The sequence below is a fragment of the Canis lupus genome, chromosome 30 (genome assembly GCF_003254725.2).
Source record: "Canis lupus dingo isolate Sandy chromosome 30, ASM325472v2, whole genome shotgun sequence".
Lineage (NCBI taxonomy): Eukaryota > Metazoa > Chordata > Mammalia > Carnivora > Canidae > Canis > Canis lupus.
The window spans coordinates 24546512-24566284 of NC_064272.1; the positions used below are offsets into that span (position 1 = coordinate 24546512).

General features: G+C 40.4%; 1 protein-coding gene across 2 annotated transcripts in view; it reads left to right on the plus strand.

Annotated features, from left to right (window-relative positions):
* The window catches only part of FAM81A (family with sequence similarity 81 member A), a 75727-nt gene that overhangs the window by 23023 nt on the left and 32931 nt on the right, over window positions 1–19773 (plus strand). The gene's annotated exons all lie outside the window — the stretch shown is intronic.

Here is a 19773-nt window from a genome sequence, read left to right on the forward strand (position 1 = left end):
AAAACAACATTTATCTCATTGTACCTCCCCGTCAGAGTTCTTGAGTGACCAGGTATGCTGTCAGTGAGCAGTGATATTTTGAAAGGAATCTTTTTTTTCTGAGCAGCAGATCTTAACAGTGGGTTCAAAATATTCAGTAAACCATGTTGTAAACAGATGTGCTGTCATCCAGGCTTTGTTCCACTAACGGACAGCACAGGAAGAGTAGGCTTATAATTCTTAAGGGCCCCAGGATTTTCATCATGGTAAGTGAGCATTGGCTTCAACTTCAAGTCACCAGCTGCATTAGCCCCTAACAAGACAGTCAGCCTGTCCACTGAAGATTTGAAGCCAGGCATTGACTTCTCCTGTCCAGCTATGAAAGTCCTAGATGGCGTCTTCTTCCAATATAAGGCTGTTCCATCTACATTGGAAATCTGTTGTTTAGTGTAGCCACCTTCATTTGTTATGTTACATAGATCTTCTAGATAACTTGCTGCAGCCTCTACATCAGCACATGCTGCTTCATGTTGCACTTTTATATTATGAAGATGGCTTTCTTCCTTAAACCTCATGAACCAATCTCTGCTAGCTTCAGATTTTTCTTCTGCAGCTTCCTCACCTCTCAGCTTTCATAGAATTAAAGAGAGTCAGGGCCTTGCTCTGAATTCGGCTTTCTTTGGCTTATGGGAATGCTGTAGCTGTTTTGATCTTCTGTCCAGATTACTAAAGCTTTCTCTGGATCAGCAACAAGTCTGTTTGGCTTTCTTATCATTTGTGTGTTCACTGGAGCAGCACTTATAATTTCCTTCAAAAACTTTTCCTTTATGTTCACAACTTGGTTAACTCTTCGACACAAGAGACCTAGCCTTTAGTCCATCTTGGCTCCGAACATGCCTTTCTCATTAAGCTTTATCATTTCTAGCTTTTGATTTAAAGTGAGAGATAGAGGGCAGCCCTGGTGGCTCAGCAGTTTAGCGCCGCCTTCAGCCCAGGGCCTAATCCTGGAGACCCGGGATTGAGTCCCACATCAGGCTCCCTGCATGGAGCCTGCTTCTCCCTCTGCCTGTGTCTCTGCCTCTCTCTCTCTCTTTCTCTCTGTGTGTCTGTCATGAATAAATAAATAAAATCTTAAAAAAATAAAAAAGTGAGAGATATTTGGGGTGCCTGGGTGGCACATTCAGTTAAGTGTCCGACTCTTGGTTTTGCCTCAGGTCATGATCTCAGGGTTGTGGGATCAAGCCCCATGTCAGGCTCTGAACTCAGCATGGAGTCTGCTTGAGATCCTCTCTCCCTCTCCCTCTCCCTCTGCCCCTCCCACTCATGTGCACGCACGCTCTCTCTCTCTCAAATAAATAAATTTAAAAAAAATTAAAAAGTGAAAGATGTGCAACTCTTCCTTTCCCTTGAACATTTAGAGGCCATTTCAGGGTTATTCGTTGGCCTGATTTCAATATTGTGTCCCAAGGACAGGGAGAAAGATGGAGGAATGGCTAGTAGGTGAAGCAGTCAGAATATATGCACATTTATTAAATTCACTGTCTTATATGGGTGCAGTTTGTGGTGTGCCAAAACAAGCATGGCAGTAACATCAAAGGTCACTGATCACAGATCTCCAGAACAAATATAATAATAATAATAATAATAATAATAATAATAATAATACAGTTTGAAATATTGTGAGGATTACCCAAATGCGACATAGAAACATGAAGTGAACAAATGCTGTTAGCAAAATGGCAGCGGCAGACCTGCTTAGTGCAGGGTTGCCATAGACCTTCAATTTGTAGAAAATGCAGTATCTGGGAAGCTCCATAAAGCAAAACACAATAAAGCAAGGTATACCTGTAGTTCATTTCCTTTTGTTTTTGAGTAGTATCCTATTGTTTGGTATACCTCATCTTGCTTATCTGTTCATTTATTGATGGGCATTTGGATTGTCTCCAGGCTTTAGCTATTATGAGTAAAGCTGCTATGAAACTTGTGTACAAGCCTGTGTGGACATGTTTTCATTTCTCTTGGGTAAATTACTAGGAGTGGAATTGCTGGGTCTTAAAGTAGCTTATGTTTAACTTTTTAAGACATAGCCAAATAATTTTCCAAAGTGGCTATACAGATTCTACAATTTCATCAACAGTGTGTGAGATTTCTTGTTTCTCCACATCCTTGTCAACACTTGGTATTATCTCTCTCTTTGATTATAGTCGTTACAGTGGATGTGTAGTCGTATTTCACTGTAGTTTAATTTGCATTTCCCTGATGACTAATGATGCTGAGCACCTTTTCATGTGCTCATTGGTCATTTGTATGTCTGCTTTGGTGAAATGTCTACTTATGTCTTCTGCCCATTTTTTAAAAATTAGTTTTTAAATTATGGCAAGATATTTACCATTTTAGCCGCTAAGTATACAATTCAGTGACATTGAGTATGTTCACTGCGTTGTATGCAACCAACACCATTTGCCACTTCCAAAACTTTTTAATCATCCCAAACAGAAACAGTGTTTGCATTAAACAATAATTCCCCATTCCACACCTCTCTCAGCTCCTGATAACCTCTACTTTACTTTCTGTCTCTGAATTCACCTATCCTAGGTATGCTATACAATATTTGTCCTTTAGTGTCTGGATTATTCACTTAGCTTAATGTAGCATATACCAGAACCTATTTTCAATTGGGTTGTTTGTCTTATTACTGATTTGTAAAAGTTCTTAAGATAGGCTAGATATAAATCCCATGTCATCTATGTGATTTGCAAATATTTTCTCCCTTTCTGTGGCTTATATTTTCATTTCCCTAATGGTATCTTTTGAAGTACAACATTTTTTTTTCATTTTAATGAAGTTCAGCTTACCAGTTTTTCCTTTTATGGTTTGTACTTTTAGTATTGTGTCTTAAGAGCTATTTGATTAACCCATGTCACAAAGATTTTTTCCTATGTGTTCCTAAAACAGTAAAGTTTTAGTTTTAGTTCTTATATTTAGGTCTATAGATCTATTTTATCTTCCTATAAAAAGTGAAATAAAGGTCTAAGTTATTTTTTCGCCTGTATGAGCACTCAAGGAAAATCTTCTCAGTTGTCCCTTTGTCAAAAATCAACTGACCATAAAATATAATGGTTTCTTTCTGGATTCTATTGATCTGCATGGTTTTCCTATACCATTGCCTTAATTTCTAGCTTAACAGTACATTTTTAAATCAGGTACTCTTAAGTCCTCCAATTTTGTTTTCCTTTTCAAAATTGTTTTGCCTTTTCTAGGTCGTTTGCATTTTCATACAAATTTTAGGATCAGCTTATCGTTTTCTGTAGAAAAGCCAACTGAAATTTTTTTGGTAATTATATAATTATATTAATTATGAAAAAATTTAAGCATGGAAGAATTATGTGATACAAACTGATGAAAGTAAATCTCTTAGTTGCAGGCCTACTGAAATTTTGACAGAAATTGCTTTGAATGTATAGATGAATTTGGGGAGAATTGCTATCTTCACCACACTGAGTTGTTAATCATTGCAGAGAACCAACTCCTGGTTTTATTCATCTTTTTCTATTGCTTTCCTGTTTTCTAGTTCACTGGTTTCAACTCCGTATGATTTCTTTTTTTTTTCCTACTTGTTTTTATTTAGTTTGCTTTTATTTTTCTAGTTTCTTAAGGTTGAAACTTAGGTAATTGGTTTGAGATTTTTAGTCTTTTCTGATAATGGTGTTTAAAGTCATATAGTGTTCTCTAAGCACTGCTTTAGCTGCTTCCCATGAATTTTGGTATGTTGTGTTTGAGTTTTTATTTAGTTGAAAATATTTTAAATTTCCTCCTGTTTGGTTTATGTGTTATTTATAAGTGTGTTGTTTAATTTCCAGAAGTTTGGGATTTATCAAAATTTATTTCTTTTGTGGAGCTCTAGTTTAATTCCATGAGGGCTGAGAACATACTTTTTATATTTTTGATCTCTTTAAATTTATTGAAACTTTTGTTCTATCAATTATTTAAGTCTCTGACTCTTACTGTTGAATTATCTTTTTTTCCTTTCAATTCTGTTAGTTTTTGCTTCAAGTGTTTTGGGGTTCTTTTATTTGGTGCATATACATTCATAATGACATACTGACCTCTTAATCATTATAAAATGTGTCTCTTTCCGGGCACCTGGGTGGCTCAGTCAGTTAAGTGTCTGCCTTTGGCTCAGGTCATGATCCTAGAGCCCTGGGATTGAGCCCTGTGTGAGCTCAGTGGGGAATCTGCTTCTCCCTCTCCTCTGCTGCTCCCCCTGCTAGTGTTCTCTCTCTCTCTTTCAAATAAATATATAAAATCTTAAAAAATAAGTTGTCTCTTTCTAATATTTCTTATCTTAAATTTGATTTTATCTGATTTTTTAAAGATTTTATTTATTTATTCCGATTTGGCAGAGGGAGAAGCAGGCTCCACGCAGGGAGCCCGACGTGGGACTCGATCCCGGGTCTCCAGGTCAGGCCCTGGGCAGAAGGCGGCGCTAAACCGCTGAGCCACACAGGATCCCCCTGATTTTATCTGATATTAATATAGCTATCCCAACACTTTCATGGCTACTGTGTGCATAGTTAATTTACTTTTGTGATAATTCTCACTTAGTTTATACCTAAATGAGGTCCTGATGAACCACATGGGGTTACCAGCTTTCACTGTTCATTGAGATTCTCACGTACCTTTACCAAGAACAGGGCTTCACTTGTAATTGTACCCTAGTTAAAATACATTGGTCTTCAGGGTTCTAAAATGTCTGTACTTCTTACGTTGTTTAAAGAAAAGGATTATATGTTTGTTATTCAGGAGATGTAGTGAATCTTTGTTGTTTTGGTGTCTGAGGACATCCACTCCAATTTCTTTCTTTTTTCTTTTCTTTCCTTTTTTTTTTAGAAGGGGAGAGAAGGGGGGAGGGACAGAAGGAGAGGGAAAGAGAAAATCTTAAGCAGGTTCCACAATTGGCATGGAGCCCATCATGGTGCTTCATCTCATGACCATGAGATCATGACCTCAGCTGAAGCTAAGAGTCAGGCCTTTAACCGACTGAGCCACCTAGGCACCCCTCCAACTTCTTTTGGTTAGAAACTTGATTTCCGGGATGCCTGGGTGGCCCAGGGTATGATCCCGGAGTTCCAGGATCGAGTTCCACATCAGACTCCCTATGGGGAGCCTGCTTCTCCCTCTGCCTATGTCTTTGCCTTCTCTCTGTCTCTCATGAATAAATAAATAAAATATTAAAAAAAAAAAAAAGAAACTTGATTTCCTTTTGGTGTTTACCTTTCTTCCATTGGTTACAGATTGGATGGCTGTTCCTCAGGTGCTGTATCACCTTTTTAGCTAGAGAGAATTGGAACCCATAAATTAGGCCAGAGAATTGAGACTCTCATTCCCTGGAACTTGAAACCTGAGCAGACTGATCCAAAGAGTGGAAATGCTTGGAGCATCTTCCCTGCAGCAGCTGTGCCTGCGGACACTGGCCAGTGTTCCTGCTGCCTAGACTCTAGGAAGCATCCTTTATGTCCTTTTCAGTCTGGATCCCCAGCTTTCCTGTTGGTTGTGTGCCTCTCTTCCCTAATCCTTTCACTAAATCCCATTTTTTTCCCCCAAAGTCAGTTTTCCATTGCCTGTAACCAGAGAACTCAAATGATATCAGAAGGGCATAGGAAGTTTAAAAGATTGCTATAGATACTATACATGTTTTTGAAAGGTGGTATTGGTATTTAGAATGATCTTTCCAATTTCCTTTTTGTGTGCTGAAGTATCGCAGAGGGTGAATAACTTGCCAACCCCAAGTTGGCACCTTTACCAAACTGAGGAACCCCAATTTAATGATTTCAATTTTGGAAAGAGGCAGAGATATATTAAGGGGCTGATATCCCTGCTGTACCCAAATCTAGAGAAGAAGATGGATAAAATCAAAGCTGTTGGGGATAAATCATGATTCTCACATTCCCATCCCTTTAACCAATGGCAAAGAAGTGTTTCATAAAAAAATAACAAACATCCTTCTGTTTCATGCTAGAAAATAGTGTGACCTTTTCTTTCTTTCCACGCCCAGCATTTCCCTGGAGGTACTCAGCTAGGCTCCCTCTGCTCATGTGGGTGGAGGACAGACTGTAAACTGGAGCCAACCTATTCTGGCAGTACTGTTCTCAGGTAAAAGCATAGAATGTAACCGTGTCCTTAGAAAATTCTGGACTTGGGGCATCTGGCTGGGTCAGTCGGTGGAGCATGTGACTTTTGATCTCATGGTCATGAGTTTAAGCCCCATGTTGGGCGTAGAGCTTACTTAAAATAATAAGTAAAATTTTAAAAATTTTTTTAAAAAGGGAAAACAAGAAAACCCTGGACTTAATTTTTGCTGTCATCATAAAAAGTAATAGTGTCTTGGCTGCAACTGTGAGATCCAGGGAATAATTTCCTCTTCGGTAGCTGCTATGTACTAATCCAATGATCAGAACCATTTTAAAACATATCATTTCCAAGCTCAGTGGAGCCCACAATGCTATTTAATAGTTTTTTTAATTTAGGAAGACCTCCCTGCCAGCTCCTCCTTTGCTTCCAATTCCCTTTCCCTGAAGGTATCCTGTGCACCCAGCACTTGCCACTGTTACCACAGCATCTAATGAATAGGACTGGCATTATTTCTTTACAAGTCAGTTTCCCCCAATAGATTGTGAACTCCTCAAAAAGAAAGAAACCTTGTCCGACTCATCTATGCATTGTCCAGCACAGCGTTTGAAGCAAAATGCCATGAATGCTTATTAAGTGAATAAATGCCCAATTCATAGTGAAGCCAGTTGCCGATTTGCTGGTAGCAGAAAGAGAAGAAGAAACCCTAAGGTCATCTGTACAGACTGCAACCTTCTCAGATGAGGCATCCAAAGCCCAGGGAAGTGAAGGGACTTGTCTGAGATCTCAAGAGCAGTAAGTGGCAGTGCTAAGACTAAACCCAGATTGTTAAAATCTAAAAATGTTTTCCTTTTCTTTTCTACTTTGCTTCTTGGAAGCTCTTCTAGAAATCTCATCCTACATAGCCAACTCTCAATCATGATCATGAATGGTTATCAACTATTCTTTGCTTTCTCAGTATTTCTACCCCTTCAGGAAGAATTTCTTCATGAAAATAGGGAATTCTGGCTTTAATTCTCACTGAGTTCTCTCCTGCCTCTTCATTCCTTTGATGCAAGGTCATTAAACTGCTTCATTACAGTTATTAGCAAACATTCGTGCGAATCCAGTCATCAGTCATGTTGGTTTTTGCTAATTCTTTTTCTTTTCTTTTTTTTTAAAGATTTTATTTATTTATTCATAGAGACACACAGAGAGAGAGAGAGAGAGAGAGGCAGAGACACAGGCAGAGGGAAAGCAGGCTCCATGCAGCGAGCCTGATGTGGGACTCGATCCCAGGTCTCCAGGATCACACCCTGGGCTGCAGGCGGCGCTAAACCGCTGCGCCACCGGGGCTGCCCGCTAATTCTTTTTCTTAAGGTGTGTTTTTAAAATGTGATTTTTGGGCAATTTATTATGTAGTGAGTTTTAAAGTAATTTCAATTCTGCTGTTTTTCCATCTGAAACACGTTGTATGGAATGATTATTCTTGCCTGAATCAGACAGCACTCTTTTCCATTTACATATATTTTTGGATTTGTGGTTTTGCAAATGAAACGATTTCGGTTATAGAGAGGAAAAACAGTAAAATCTGATTCTGATAAAAACATAGTTTGCACGTATGAGCATTTACTTTTTATAACTGGTAATAACTATATATCATTATAAAGTAACAGAAGGAAATTTGGAAATTTAATAGATTCCAGTATGAAACACTAATTATATGGCTTTACATATATTATGAGCCTAAGTATGTTTACCCACACATAACTAAAATTAGGATGCTTGATGACATATCAGAATTGCCACATTGTAGCCAGAATTTGTTAAAGTAAAATCATGGTGTAGATTAAAATTTTAAAAGTACTAAAAGGAAGTCTTTATTTATAAGTAGTATAAAATTGGGATGTGGGTATTATGCAAAGGCAATATTTGCATATTTAAAGAAAAGAGGTGTGAAGATATTCAAACTGTATTTAAATGATGTGAGAGATGTATTTTTGTCTGTAGATTCTTTTTTTTTTTAAGTAGGCTCTATGCCTAATGTGGGGCTTGAACTCACGACCCCAAGATCAAGAGTCTCATGCTTTGCCAACTAAGCCAGCCATGTGCCCCTTGTCTTTGAACTCTTTTTTTTTTTTTTTTAAGATTTATTTGTTTGAGAGAGAGAGAGAGCATGAGGAGGAGGAGCAGAGGGAGAGGGAGAGAGAGAATCTCAGGCAGACTCCCTACTAAGTGTGATGCCCAGTGCAGGGCTGGATCCCAGGACTGTGAGATCATAACCTGCGCTGAAATCAAGATTCAGACGTTTAACTGACTGGGCCACCCAGGTGCCCTCTTGTCTTTAGATTCTTTTTTTTAAAAAAATGTTTTATTTATTTATTCATGATAGACACAGAGAGAGGCAGAGACACAGGCAGAGGGAGAAGCAGGCTCCCTGCAGGGAGCCCGATGTGGGACTCCATCCCAAGACCCTGGGATCACACCCTGAGCCAAAGGCAGATACTCACCCACTGAGCCACCCTGGTGCCCCTTGTCTTTAGATTCTTAATGAATTTCTTTAGTGAACTGCCTGTTTAAAATTATTCTTATTGCTGGTTTACATTTGTTTTTCAGTTCAATAAATAAATTTTTATTGGGTATTTGTTTTGTTAAAATCTGTCCCCGTAGATGATTTTGTATCATCAAACTAAAGCTGTAGCCATATCAAGATGTAAAGTTCACTCTTGGCTCCTAATAGAACTATTTGAATTAAGGTATGTTAATACTATAATTTGGCAAATTTACCTTGATAAGTCTTTTTTTTAAAGAGTTTTATTTATTTATTCATGAAATATATATATATATATATATATATATATATATAGAGAGAGAGAGAGAGAGAGAGAGAGAGAGAGAGATACAGAGAGACATAGGCAGAGGGAGAAACAGGGTCCCTGCAGGGAGCCTGATGTGGGACTCAATATGAGACTTGATCCTGGGGCCCTGGGATCAACGCCCTGTGCCGAAGGCAGATACTCAACCACTGAGCCACCTGGGCATCCCTTGATAAGTCTTTATGATTCTCTGTCATGTGGCTCTGACCATAGTACACAGGAAGAAAAGTAAAATATATTGTCTGACCACTAGCCTATGTGATCCTTAAGAGCCAGAACTGAATCTTAATTTTTCTATTTTTAGCACCTACCACACTGTCTAGCACATAGTAGGAACTCAAAAAATGTTTTATAATCAAATGCCCTGAGGACCATGGCCCTTCCAAAACTCTGATTATCTGCCCAGCAGATTCCAGTGTCAAAACAGATGACTCTTGTGTGCTAGTACACAGTAGGTGCTTGATAAATGTTGAATGAAAGAATCTATTGTTTTTAATGCATCTCCACCCACTGTCTCCTTTGGCAGTTTGCCTAATGATGTGGAGTATGTTATCAATTATTTATTCCTCGGAAACATTCCACAAATAATTGTCATCATTATAAATTTAGAAGAGGTAATGTGGTCAACTATGAATTATACATGTCTAGATTATCTGTACTGTCTTTAAGCTTTTATCAATCCCTGGACGCCAACTCCTGATAATCAGTCCATGGTTCTTTTGTTGGTGGTAAGCTTCCCCTTCCATGACACTTTGATGACTTGGCAAGGGGTTGAGACCCCCATGTCCCCTGAGGGTTTTCCCTGTGTCTTTAGACTTTGGGGAGCCAGGCAGTGGAGTTTGCTACCTTGCTGGTTGGAATTGGCAGATCTGCTCCTGGTTTTCACGTGCTCAGGCTTCATAATGTCTCTCAGGCTTGGGGTGGCTTCGACCTAGTTAGGTTATGGGAAACTGTCTCAATCCTTCACCTATTAACTTGATTGTACATATTGCTAGCTTAATAATTTGCAAATGGGCCACTACTGGAGAGTTTTCTGAACTCAAGTGGTAATGCGGAGTTGGGTCTTACTAGCATGTCACAGCAGAGGTGTGGACAATCAAGTTAATGTACAGTTCGATAAACATAGTGTGCATCTAGCACTGTCAGCAGAGAGAGTCTAGGTGGCCAGACTTCATATATTTTACCTAACCAGGGAATTTCAGCCTGCAGCTGTGATCTTGTCCCATTGGAACAGGTTTATCAGCAGAGGGACTTTGGTGATTATCATCTCTATTAGTCAGGATACTCCAGAGAACAGAACCAATAGGTTATTTATTTATTACTTATAAGGTATTGGCTCACATGATTATGGAGACTGAGGCGTCCTTTCATATGCCATCTGCAAGCTGGAAACCCAGGAAAGCCAGTGGTATAGCCCTCAGGCCTAGGATCCAGAAAGCTGATAGTGTAGACTTTACTCCATATCTGAAGACCTGAGCACCAGAAGTGCTGAAGGCAGGAGAATATGGATGTCCCAGCTCAGGAAGAATGGGAATGCCACCTTCCCCCTTTCTTTCCACCATGGCTCTCAAAGGATTGAATGATAACTACCCGCTTTGGGAAGGACATGTACTAGTTCAAGTGCTAATTACTTCTGGAAATACCCTCACAAACACACCCAGAAATAATGTTTAACCAGTTATCTGGGCATCCCACGGCCTGCTCACGTTGACATATAATTAACCATCACATTATCAAAATTCATTTTGTGTTAAGTCTACCCACTAGATGTGGCTTGTCATGCCTTGACTCTAGGGAGAGAAGACAGTGAATTGAATGCAATTTGAGTATTTGTTCAGTTCTGTTGATAGAGGTTTTTCAGTGTGAATTAATAAATTGGTGTTCTGTTGTCTGCCCTTGTCTCTAATATATTTTAGCTTGTCCAAGTCCACCTTTGAGGACCTGATCACCTCTGTCTGGGGCCTGGCTAAATATAATCTCTGAGACTTGAATATGGAAGACCAAGTCCTAGAACATGGAGCTAAGTTCATTGATCTCTTTTGGGACCCAGGCATTGTTAGCAGCACCCGGGCTACCGTAGGGACCCAGACATGCAAGGCCCCTGCTCTTAGGCCTGCTGCATGGTCTAGTAGGGTTTATAGCCAGTAAACACTAAGTAACCAAGATAATTTCAGCCTCAGTCCTGTGCTCTGGTAAGATAGGATGAAGGAACGTGATTGTGGGGCTATTTCAGGAAGGGAGTGGGTTAGGTAACATGTGAACTGAGACTTGAGTGACAGAAGGGGCCAGCCAAGCCACGGTGGTGGTGTGTGTATTGGGGGAGACACACAGGGCAGAGAACATTCCAGAGAGAGGAAGCTGCAGGTTCCAAGGCTATAAACAGAAAGGAGCTTGGCATATTTGAGGAGCAGAAAAAGAACCAATGGGATTAGAGAGTCATGGAATGAGTGGGGCAAGTGGGTGGGATGTGTGGGAATAGGACCTGATCTTTAAGCCTTGAAAGTTATGATGGGAAGTTTGGAGTTTGGAAATGGGAAGCATTATTTAATTTTAAGCAGAGGAACTTAATTCAAACCTTGGTGCTGGGAATACATTAGTGAATGAAACAGATAAAAACCCTTGCCCTCCTGTTGCTTACAGACTGATTTGTGTTTCAAAAAGATCACCCTGGCTACTACATGGGTTGTAGGGGAGCAAGAATGGAAGCAGGGAGATGGGTTGGGGCTGCCATGGCAATACAGGGGCAAAGGTGATTAGGATAAGGGAAGTCACGGTGGACATGGGGAGAAGTGGATGGGTTCTGGGTCTGTTTTGGAAGTAGGTTGGGCAGGACATCTGGCACATTGGAGGCAGACACTTCGTTGAGGACTTGACAAATTTTAGGGACCCCTTGAATGTCCATATGGAAATGCCAAGAAGGCAGTTTGATATAAGGCTGGAACTCTGGGAAGTTTTAAGACCTACTGTGAAGATGAAAAAGCCATATAGGGAAATACTACCTTATGAGGCCCTGCTCCATTGTAGTTGGGCCTTTCTCCAGGTGATACCAGAGTTACACTTTCTTTTCCAAGTCCTCGCAAATCTGGGAAGAGTTAGAGAAGGAGAAACAAGCAGAGCTGTTTCTTTTCTGGTCATTCCTAGGTAATACTAGCTTGTCTGGGTAGGCGAGGTTGTGGGTGGGGAGGCATGGGTCCACATCACCTTTCTGTACACAGCATGATGTAGTGCTGTGGGGCTTCTACGGGAGCGCCGTTTACTACTGTCCTTGGGAAGGGAGATTTTGTAAAGATAGGCCTATCTTAGAAAAAAATAAATGAAGACTAGGGATATCACTTTTTCCAAGTGTCTGTGCTCTGTGAAACATTATTGAATGGTTTTAGGCCATGGACTTACTTACCACTCTGTAGTCTTTGCTGCCGCAGCCGAGTTTCCTCTTTGAAGGCAGGCCTGGGGGACACCTGGGTGGCTCAGTGGTTGAGTGTCTGCCTTTGGCTCAGGTCATTATCCCAGGGTCCTGGGATGGAGTCCTGCATCAGGCTCCCCACAGGGTGCCTGCTTCTCCCTCTGCCTATGTCTCTGCCTCTCTCTCTCTCTGTGTCTCTCATGAATAAATAAATAAAATCTAAAAAAAAAAAGAAAAGAAAAAGAAAAAGAAGGCAGGCCTGGGGCATAGCACATGGTGGGCATGCAGAAAATAGTTTGTGGAATTGACAATAATGGAGTGTCAGTGATAGAGTAGGGATGTAACCTTTTTACAGTAAGCACATCACTTTGATACATTGTTTCAAATGACAAATTAGGGAACATCACTGACTGTATAGAGGGTTTGTTTTTCCAAGGCTTCACCATAGAATTCTCTAATACCTTTTGTTTTCATGTAACTTTTCAGTAACATGAATATTGCATTAAGTGTTGATGTAATTCTTTTCTGTATTATTCAAAGAAAGCACTTCTAATACAATATCTTATTCATCTGCTTAAGAATTTTGAAAGTTCAATAGACTTTTCTTATTTGTAAGCATTAAAACACACACACTATTTCCTGGTTATAAAAATAAGGCCTTTGTGGAAAATATACAAAAAGAGAAAGCAAACATAATCCCACTCTAGAGAGTAACAAAATGTTAATATTCTAGTATTTATGTGTATCTTATACATAGCTGGAATCATGCTGAATATTTATTTTTACCCTTTCTTTTTGCATGATATTAAATTGTACACATTTTCTCTCTTTTTTTAAAAAATATTTTATTTATTTATTCACGGGAGACACAGAGAGAGAGGAAGAGGCATAAACAGAGGGAGAAGCAGGCTCTTTGCAGGGACCCTGATGTGGGACTCGATCCCCAGATGTGGGATCATGCCCTGAGCCAAAGGCAGACGCTCAACCACTGAACCACCAGGTGTCCCATATTTCTCTTATTTTAAAAAGCTCTCCATGAACTTCTCATTGGTTGCATAATAATGTACAGCTACCTTGGAAAATACTTGGTATATCTTACTAGGAAGATATTTTTGGGTATACATTTTTGTCATTTTTGTTATTATTTCCCTTAGGATTAATTTCAAGAGCTTGAGTTACTGGATCAAAGGTTATGAACATTATGAATATATTTTGATGGATCATGTCCCAGAAAGATGTATCAGGAAGGGCCAGCTGTGCATTTTTAATTTCGACATACATTTTAGTATTATACATTAAAAATATTTGCTTTTTTAGTAAATGAAAATGGTATGATTTTTTAATTTTTAATTTTCAGTAAACTTTAGTAGAGTAAGTTTAAGATCACAGCAAAATTGAGCAGAAAGCACAGCATTCCCATATACTTCCTGTCCCCACACTTGCACAGCATTCCCCATTGTCAACACACCACAGTGGTGCATTATTATGGCATGACTTTTGTTTCTTTGCTTGCTAGAAAGATTTAACCATTTATTTATTTTAAAGATTTTATTCATTTGACAGAGAGTGAGAGAGAGAGCACAAGCAAGGGGAGTGACAGGCAGAGGGAGAGGGAGAAGCTGGCTCCCCACAGAGCAGGGAGCCCTATGGGAGGCTCCATCCCAGGACCCAGGGGACCAAGACATGAGTCCAGGGCAGATGCTCAACTGACTGAGCCACCCAGGCACCCAAGATCAAACCTTTTAAAAACTATGTTGGGTTTAATTATTTTTAGTACCTCTTTTGTGTGTTGCTGTTCATTTTATTTGCTTTGTGATTTCTTGACTGAGACACAACCAAGATGAAATAAGATTGGTTATAGTCTTTACCATTTTTACAGCACCTGATGCAATGTTCCTCCAGGAGTCTGTGGGCCTTGAACTTCTGCCCTTCTGTACCTATACCCTAGCTTTGGCTCTGTGGGGGGTGGGGCCCAGGGATTTGTGTATTTAACAAACCACCTGGGGATTCTTATGCTCCTTAAAGATGCTTAAGAATCCCTGGTCTTAGGCCTTATAATAAACAAAGGTTTGAAGCATTACATATAAAAAATGTGTACTACTTTCTATAAACTATAACAAATAAGTGTTACTTCCTATGAAAAGAGAACACCAGCACTTTTTCATCAGTGGGAGAGTGTCAGAACCAGATTAGTCAGATCTGAAGTTTTCTTACAAGAATGTGTTCAGATGACTAACATTTTGTCATTCACAGGTATTGTAGCTGGTTTGCATTCTTCTTAATAGAGTGGATTCATTCAGAAAAAGCTAGAAACTATAGCAAATAACAGATAGGTCTAGCAGTTCCAGATTCCTTTCAATGAAATATTCGTTTTACTGTCACTGTTACTCTCATCTATACTGGCTCCAACCAGGTTTCCAATAAGGAAAGCACAAAAGCTTCACATTGCTAATTTCTGCTTTTTTTTGTCAGGAAGTTTGAAAATCCTAAAAAAATGTATGTAAGTGCAGTTGTCTGCATACTTAAAAAAGAATAGTTGAGAAAAGGCAGCACAAAAACAATTTATGTACATCTGTGCACAAGTCTGTACGTTGTGCTATGTGCACTGCAAGCGTGGCTACCCTCTGTCACCTGCAGTGCTATTATAGTATCGTTGACTGTATTCCCAATGCTGTGCCTTTTATTCTTATGACGTACTCATTCCATAACAGAAAGCCTAGATCTCCCACTCCCCTTCATCCCTTTTTGCCCATCCCCCACACCTCCCCTGTGGCAACCACCAGTTTGTTCTTTATTTATGGGTCTATTTCTGCTTTTTATTTGTTTATGTGCTCATTTGCTTTGTTTTTCCAATGTGAGGACACAGTGAGAAGGAAGGGAGACAGCCATCTACAAACCAGGGAAAGGACCCCCCTGGGACAGGCCATGCTGGCACCTGATCTCTGACTTCCCAGCCTAAGTACTTCGAGAAATAGATGTTTCTTGTTCAGAAGCCAATCTGTGGCATTTTGTTCTCGCAGCCCCAACTGAATAAGACAGGACACTTAGGTGATCTGGGTACAACATAAAATTTCTCCCTTGAGCTTAAATTTTTAAGTCAGTAGATGAGGGGCATCTGGGTGGCTCCATGGTCGTATGTCTGCCTTTGACTCAGGCCGTGATCCTGAGGTCCTGGGATTGAGTCCCACATCAGGCTCCCTGCAGGGAGCCTGCTTCTCCCTCTGCCTCTGTCTCTGCCTCTCTCTGGGTCTCCTATGAATAAATACATAAAATCTTCAAAAAAAAAAACAACAACAACAACAAAAAACAAAACAAAACAAAAACAAAACCCAAAAGTCAGTAGATGAGCGCGAGGCCAGGATGATTTCTTTCATGAATTAGTTGCCCACAAGGCAAAGTAGAAGAGATGCTGGAACATCAGAGCCAAATACAAAGCGAGAGAAACCATGTGGGGAAAGATGAAGACTTGGGGGATAGATCTAGGGCGTGTGAATAATTGGAGTTCCAGAAGGAGACAAGGAAACAGATGGGAGAAGAAACAATAGCTACATAGAAGAATAATCTGAGTCTAAGATTGAAAATTTCACTGAGTTCCAGGTAGAATTGAAAATTAAAAAAAAAAAAAAATCCAGGGCAGCCCGGGTGGCTCAGCGGTTTAGCGCCACCTTCCTCCCAGGGCGTGACCCTGGAGACCCGGGATCGAGTCCCACGTTGGGCTCCCTGCATGGAGCCTGCTTCTCTCTCTGCCTGTGTCTCTGCCTCTCTCTCTCTCTCATGAATGAATAAGTAAAAATCTTTAAAAAAATAAAAAAATAAAAAATAAATAAAAAATTTAAAAAATCCAGTTAGGTACATTCTTATAAAACTGAACTCCAAAATAGGACAAAATCTTAAAAGCTTCTAGGTTATAAGGATCCAAGAAACGTACAGAGCAAGAAGCATTAGACTTGTCAGCCTCAAAGTTCACTGGGAGGAAAGACCTTCAAGTCAAGAATTCCATACCCTTTTGATTTGTCCCTACCCTTTGGATTGAGGAAAGGAGGATTATCAACGTGGCAGGGATTCAGAGTCTTCATCTAAGCACTTGATCTGGGGAAAGACCCTAAGATAGGGGAGAATGAAAAGGAGAAGCACAAAGGTAGTCAATGATCCATAAAACAAGATCTATATTATTTCATGTAAATGGATATTGAAGGGTGCCTGGGACTGGGCAACAGGAGCACTGAGAAAAGGAGAAAAAATTATTGAAATAGAAGAGACATTTTACAAGCAAAATTCTAATTATAGCCCAACTAGAAGTATGGAGTTAGCAAAGCCTACTTGGGAGGAGGAAAGAAAAGTAAAATCCTTCCCTATAAGCCATCTAGGTTGGAGGGTAAAGGAGGGTGGACACAAGGTCTGTTGAGCACCTTGTGCAGAGGAGAGGGGGGAGCCATGCAGGAACAGAGCCTGGAGTAGACATGTGTGGTTATGGACATGGGGAAGGGAAGGAAGCCATTCATGGAATAGCAGTGTCCAGAAACATTCATAGCAAGAGGGAGGACAATGGATGGCAACCTGATTAAACCAGTCTAAATAAGGAAAGGGAGTGAGAAAATAAGCAACATAAATTGTATACGTAAGGTGAGATGAACGGTCAAATGAAAACACAAACAGGGTGTGCCATGATTGACAGCACAGTCTGTGGAACTAGAGTCCCTAGTTCAAATCCCAGCCCAGTTACTTATTACTTGTGGCTTTGGGCAAGATACTAAATATCTTAGAGATTTCACCTCCTGTGAAATGGAGATCATAATAGTACCTACTTCAGAGGGTACAATGTGAAGATTAAATGGGTGAACATACCAATAGCACGCAGAATAGTGCCTGGTAGACAGACCAAGCAAGTGTTTGCTTTATTATTTACAAGGCGTAGTCACAATGTTAATATTAGGTAAGAAGAAACAACATTAAAAGCACTAAATCAGGGATGCCTCGATGGCTCAGTGGTTGAGTGTCTGCCTTTGGCTCAGGGCATGATCCTGGGGTCCTGGCATCGAGTCCCCTATCAGACTCCCCCCGAGGATCCTGCTTCTCCCTCTGCCTATGTCTCTGCCTCTCTCTGTGTCTTTCATGAATAAATAAATCTTAAAAAAAAAAACCCAGCTAAATCAAAAGAGAAGGTTATTGTGAAATGGTGATGGCCACTTTTATCACAAATCCGTATGTGCCAGAAAAAAAATGGCAGCTAAATACGTAAAATGAAAAGGGTTAAAAATTTAAGAAGAACTTGATGAAAATATTTTATAAGAGGAGAATTCATAAAATGTCTTTCAGAGGTGGAGAGATCTACTAGACAAAAATAAATAAGATCTAGAAGTAAATCATGGAATCAGCAAACTCAATCTAACAGACAATATTGAACCTTTTGTTCCTTGAATAGTTTTTTTGCATGGAACGTTTAATAAATATGTGCCACAAATCAAACTCTAATACATTAAAAAAATTTCTTATTCCACAGACCATATTTTTGATCCTAAGCTAGTAAAGTAGAAATAAGTAAGAAAAATGACCAAAAAACTTAATTGCTTGAAAATGAAAAAGCACAACTCTAATCCTTAGTTACTAAATATCCTTAGATCAATGAGGAATTCAAAGCTGAAAACTGTAAAAAGGAAAGCACTTCACCCCCAACCTGTGGACACAGCAAATACTGTTCTAAATAAAGTCTGGAGGGACACCTGGGTGGTTCAGTGGTTGAGCATCTGCCTTCAGCTTCAGTAATCCTGGGGTCCTGGGATCAATTTCCACATCAGGCTCCTCCCAGGGAACTTGCTTTCCCTGTGCCTGTGTCTCTGCCTCTTTCTGTGTCTCTCATGAATAAGTAAATAAAATCTTAAAAAAAACAAACAAAACCCAAAACCTAAAGTCTTCATTATTAAAGAAGACATAATATAAATAAAGGAGCTCAATGCTCATCTTTTACAGTTACAAAAAGTGAATAAAACCAAAAAGGAAGCAAGAAAAATTCAAAAATATGAAGCTGACATTAATCAAAAAGATGAAAATGTTTAAATGGTTGAAAGGGAAAGGATGTAAGAAATCAAGAGCTTTGTCTTTGCAAAGGGGAGGGAAGGTGGTGGTGGTGAGGGCAGTGTGAAGGACAATGAAGGTGGGGAAGAGGAGCACAGAAAGAAGGCATGTACAAAAGAATGAGGAACTAGAAGAAACATCGATGTAACCTTTTGCTTTTGAGTGGCCTCCTGTGACCTAGGCCTCAGGTTCTCCAGTCTGTCCGTCTGTCTGTGTGTCATGCTTCTGTTCAACCTCTTTCCTGTTTTTGGTAGGCAGCACAGCAGAGCGGTTCAGCATACGTTCTGGAGCCAGGCTGCTGGGTCAGTCCTGGCTAGTCACTTGCCATCCATGCGACTTTGGGTGTATCCTATCGGCTGCTTGACCCTCAATCCCAATCCCGGCCCATAACACAGGGGCCCCGAGAGTGTGGGTTTGATTTGGTGAATGGCAGTGTGCAGTGCAGCCCCAGGCTCGCTGTCTGGCACGCGCTCAGTAAACACCAGGGGTGTCCTGGCCATCTCCATCTCCATCATTCCATAGAAGATTTCCCAGGATGGATGCTCTATGAGGCCATGCTGCTGTTGGGCCACCTGATCTTCAAGCAGTTCTGCTGTCGCTGAATGCCTTTCTAAGGGACACCATTCTGGCTGCCATTCCAGCATGAATGCTCTTATCAGATCAGTACTAGAAGGAGATTGGTATTTGCTGTCTTTGCGGCATGCTAGGCATTGTTAAGTGCTTTCTATGCATTGCCTTGTGTAACATTCACAATTCCCTTAAAAGTACAGTGACCGGGACGCCTGGGTGGCTCAGCGGTTGAGCATCTGCTTTTGGCTCAGGTCGTGATCCCTGAGTCTGGGATCGAGTCCCACATCGGGCTCCCCATGGGGAGCCTACTTCTCCGTCTATTACTCTGCCTCTCTCTGTGTGTCTCTCATGAATAAATAAATCAAATCTTAAAAAAAAAAAAAGTACAGTGACCATTACTATTAACAGATGAGGATAAGGAAGCTAAGAGAACTTTGTACACACTTGCCCAGGATCACACAGCAGGAAGAACTGAATCTGGACCTGTTTGACAACTCCTGGCCATCCTCGTCCCTGCTTGCTCTTGATTTATTGCTTCCTGATAGATTTAGGAAAGTTCACCTAAAGCAGTGGCTATCAAAAAACAGCCTGGAGTGGTAGAAAGAGCTCTGACCTGCAATAACAAAGGTCCAGGGCGCTAGTCCAAGTCTGAGCTTTGCCCTGTCCTGCAGCAGTAGTTGGAGGGTGACGGTGGGAGTGGGGTCTCCAAGTGACATCCAAGTCTCAGGGTTTTTACTGGTAGGTCAAGGGACTGGGTCTGTGTGA